The sequence below is a fragment of the Sardina pilchardus genome, chromosome 12 (genome assembly GCF_963854185.1).
Source record: "Sardina pilchardus chromosome 12, fSarPil1.1, whole genome shotgun sequence".
In the NCBI taxonomy this organism is placed as follows: Eukaryota; Metazoa; Chordata; class Actinopteri; order Clupeiformes; family Clupeidae; genus Sardina; species Sardina pilchardus.
The window spans coordinates 13,793,728-13,798,727 of NC_085005.1; the positions used below are offsets into that span (position 1 = coordinate 13,793,728).

At 40.7% G+C, this 5,000-nt stretch overlaps 1 protein-coding gene across 1 annotated transcript in view; it reads left to right on the forward strand.

The window, feature by feature from the left end:
* lca5 (lebercilin LCA5) overlaps window positions 1-5,000 on the forward strand; it is a 37,442-nt gene that overhangs the window by 15,218 nt on the left and 17,224 nt on the right. The window lies entirely within an intron of this gene.

A 5,000-nucleotide genomic window follows, 5' to 3' on the forward strand; every position in this document is an offset into this window, starting at 1 on the left:
TTTGTATGAGAAACTCCATCTCTCGGACACATAGAAGCTCAGATCTACTGTATATGTGAGAAAAATGGTGTGTGTGTGTGTATGTGTGAGAGAGAGACGTGAGACATGTATGAGAGCAAGAGAGTGTATGTATGTGTGAGAGAGGCAGAGTGTGTGAGAAAGCATGTGCATATTTGAGAGGAGGTGGACGGTTAGCCACTAGATGGCGCAGGAGATACTGTAGCTCTCTGTATTGCGAGTGTGCGTCTGTAGTACTGATCATCAGGATTTGGAGGCTGAGTCTCTCCTTCTGGTCTGTAAGTTGTGGCTGGAGATGCAATGTTTTGACCTGTAGTCATTGGCATTTGTAATCATTCTGGTGCCCTAGGCGACATCAACCCAGCAAACAGCAGCTAGCACACAGATTGCTAATAGTCAGCTTGTAGTCAGTTGGCTTGAAAGCCACTCTTCTTCTGCACTGAAATAAATAATTAATCCCAAGCCAGTTGAATTCCAGTTGGTTCCAAAAGGTGCACAATAGCTCAATCAAATATGAAAAAGAAGACACAGGAAGAGTGTTTTTTTTTCAGTACTTGATGACTTGATGAGAAACAGTGATGTACATTATGTGAAAAATGTGAGTTCTCTTTTAAGATGGAGGACTGAAGATTGCATGCTATATTCTCCCTCGCCAGAATGTTGGTTACATTTCAAGCATTATTTAGCTCCCTTTCCCTCTTGCTATGAATGCTTTAGGTCTTCTAGTTCCAAACGATACCATTGCTTCCCCTTTTTTGTAGAACTGAACTTTCTACATGAACATGCTGCATGAAATGGAACTGTGTTAGCCCCACAATTAATTGCCTTGAATGTCATTAGTAACCAAAAAGAAAGAAAATCGCAACACTGCTTACTCCACGTGATGAAGGTCTAACTGACCAAAATGTCAAGTTTATCAATAAGCTGCCAACTCTTTGTAGTAAACAGTGTCATGCTTTTATTTCTTTCTGTGACTTTGAAGTTGTTCTTACGACAAAGCTGCTCCTGGGCTATAATCTATCAAGGTTTGTGGGCTCCTCTCTGCCCACCGTGAATTAATTTTGACAGCACCACCAATAGACTAGGTGCACAAAAGGCTCTTCCTGTACACTCATTTATTTACGGTGGAAATTAAACTGTTGTAACGGCATCTTCTGTTATATTATGCTCGTTAAATCTTCCACTCTGACAATGAATATCTTGTTCAACTAATAATAACAATTTCAACACATATAAATCTTTCTTTGTCGTAACATGCTGATTACCAGGTGCAGCATCCAACCGGGTCCGTGTAGACACTAATTGCATTACCAATAGCGGCAGGCTCAAACACACCTGGCTCCATCGGAAACAAACGAGCGTACAGAGAGCCTTTCCTGCATGTAGCCTATTGCACAAACTTTTGAAGGGTGGCCAAATGGCGCCCCCCTGCAAGTGGTGCCCTAGGCGACTGCCCAAGTTGTCTATACATGGATTTCATCAGGTCCCTTTCCACAGGTGTGTTAATCAAGCACCATGCAGTCTGCATTTATAATCTAGGTGCTTGATTGTATACACCTGTGGAGAGGGACCTGATGAAACCTGATGAATGCCTAGAAACGCCCCTGACTGTAGTGGTACATTGGGGAGTGCATCAGTGCTTTGTTGCTGTACCATGATTCTCTCTAGACGCTAGTTGAGTATGATCATCCAGCAGGCCTCTGAGGAGAAGAACAGCGGTGACAACCGAGTTACCATTCTCTCATGAATAACAAATGACTTCTCAAATGTAAACACAAAAGATGACAGCAAATTGCTCCTCAAAAGTATGCCAATAGATAGACCAACGATGACAGTTTACTGTACTTACACAGGGGTAGTGTACACATAACATAGTGGAAGTAGTATAACTATAGTAGTATGAGCATGTTAGTGATCTTAGCAGATGCGTGACATAATCTTAAAGGTAAAACATGTAGTTTGTTTTCTTTGAGTGAGAGCATGTGATTCTGAGGGCATGGCACACATTCTATGTCATACACATACTGTATATATTATCATCATACCATCATCATTATATACGTATTAGAGCGGGTTGTCACCAAGGCCTCTGACATAATTGGGTGTGACCTCCCTACAGTTCACGCTCTTACTCTGAACGCACCTTAAACCGTGCTTCCAGTATCATGATTCATAAGGACTGAAACAAACCACACGTCTCAAAAACAGCTTCTACCGTTCAGCAGTAAGACTCTTGGACACGATTAAACTGAAATTATTTTTTAAAAATAAATAAATATTTATGTATTATTATTTTATGTTTCTTTTTTATGAAAAGTCTCACCAACATTGTTGTTTGGCAATAAAAATATCTATCTATCAATCTATCTATTTATCTATCTATCTATCTACAGTATCTTTCTATCTATGCACAACATATCTCAGACCCCCACATATGTAAATAAATGCGTTGGTAACAACTGAAACAATCATTCAAATAAACAAAAATAAAACATCACAACAAAAAGTACCGTGAATTATAAGGTAACTGTTTCCCTGGCCTTGTGATCCTTGAGTGCTATATAAATGCAAACAAACATATTAATTCTAATGTCATGGTTAGTACATAATATACATACTTTTTCAAAAACTCTAAACTCAACTGCTAAAATGTAGGCACTTTAGGTCGCTCCTCGTCAGAGAATGGGGGTGGGGGGTCTCATTGCCCTTGGTGACACCCCAGGGGTCGTTACTTTTGGGAGGCTGAGTGAGCCTGCTGTTGATGCTAATAATCTTCCTAGGGGCCTCTGTCTTCCTCTGTGGTTTTCGAATGCTGCCATTAGACAACAGGAAACACATGCTACACACCTCTCTGCTCTTCTCTTCTGCTGTGGCGGTGAGTGTGACAGCCCGGTCTGAACTTGACTGTTACGAAGGTGCCTTCAGGCGAGGCGTACTGTAGGCTTGACTTTTTGGTTCTGTGGTCAGGAGTGTGTGTGTGTGTGTGTGTGTGTGTGTGTGTGTGTGTGTGTTTGTTTGTGTGTGTGGCTGTAGCTGTTGTTGATCTGTGGCCTTTCATCTTTCCGCTGTGGTAATTCAGTTGAGTGTAAGTGTGGCGACTAGGAAAGGTTTGTCTTGACCAGCCTGTCCCTCTTCTTCCATGGTGTGGATGGTGCATTGCCATGGCGCTGCCATGTGTGACTTATTGAGGAAGTGACATCATACGTCATTCTTCTGTGGTGAGGCCAGAGAGAGTTGGAGCATGAGCTTTAATCAAGGATCTTTTGGTGAGGCCTAACTGAGGAGAAAGGCAGCTTCAAATTGCATCTTGTTCGGAGCCAGAAATATGAAATCAGAAACAGTTGGTTAGGGACGTGTGTGTGTTTGTTTGTGTGTGTGTGTGTGTGTGTGTCTGTCTGTCTGTCTATTTGTGTGCCTGTGTGTGTGTGTATGTTTGTTGCAGTTCATGTGTAACTCCAGTTCTAAGTAATACTGACAGTCCAATTTCCTGTTTAAACAGCATACATTCTAGCAGATGCAATAGTGTTACTTGTTCATGTTAATTTCAAAGTGACAATCGTAATATCTATGATAACATAACCGTATATTTTGCAGTACTTTTTAAATAAATGAAGAAGCTGTCAACACTGTGGATTATTTAAACCTTCATTTCCAGTTAATGTTCCTGTGTGATGTTAATTTCAAAGCACAAAGTAATGGCAACCCAATCAGCCAACATTCATAGTTAGCTTACGTAAGGCCTACTCGTGACAGTCAACAGCAGAGCCATGTAAACAAGAGAAATTCAAACCTGATGTCATTTTCAAATAAATTAATGTGGATTCAAATCAGTCTATATCTCATCTGATGTTTATAAGTAACAGTTACATTAGCTAAGTTAGCCATTCTGTTGACTCCTGTCACCAGTAAGGGTTAAGTTATAGGCTAGCCTAAGTTAACGTACCAGCTGATAGCACTGTGATTAATATCTACTTTATGGCACTGCAGCACAAGCTGGTTTTAAATGCCATAGCTAAGTCACGTGTTTTAATAAACAAATGTTCCATTTATTACACTTCACTTCAGTTAGCCAGCAACAAGGTGAACTGTGCTCCTAATGGAATTAAACCATCATCATGTAGCAATTTTGCCTCAGAATTATGCCTTTAAAATCATTGAAATAATTTAGTAGTTTAATAGTATACTTTAATAGTAGCTCTTTAGCTTAAATGTTATTCTATTGCTGTAAGTCGCTCTGGATTAAAGTGTCTTAATACATGTATGTAAATGTACATGAGTTGTGGTACACTGACTGTCATCGCTTGGCAACACACTCATTTTTCAGAATGCAGGACAGTCTGATGGGCTTTCATAGGGTAGGTATATTAGAATGTGTTGTCATGGATGGATTTACACAAAAATAACCTAAGCCTATTCAAATCTGTTGTTGTTGTTGTTGTTGTTGTTATTGTGAAAGTTTTATTCCTACACAAACGCAAAAGAGTATTGATTTGATGGGTACTGTTGTGATTAAACAGTTCCTTTCCACATCGACACGTTTGTGCCAGATCATTATGTGCTTTTGATTGAGATGTTGATGGTAATTTCCCCTACTGCCACAAAGACTCAGTCAGGATGATGGTCGGATTAGGGAACGGGCTTTGTTCTTTCAGTGATTGCGCATCGAGGGAGAGAGACAAGCTTCACCGAGAGGATTCACACGTATGTCTAACTAAACAGGGAAACGACCTAAGCTTAAGTATGTCACAAACAAAGGGGGTGTGGTCTCTTGATCTAACTCGGTATACATATGGACTAGATGTATAGGTCACTAGGGCTGATCCTCCCAGACGCTTGCTAATCAGGAGGGCCCCGCCCTGCTCTTAGTCTAACTGTATGCTAATAGAGTAGTTTCTGAGTACTTGGAACAGCAATAAGAGACCACGGGAAGGTGTGAAATCCCCCCCCCCCCAATTCCTGCACACCTATTATCTGTAGACAAG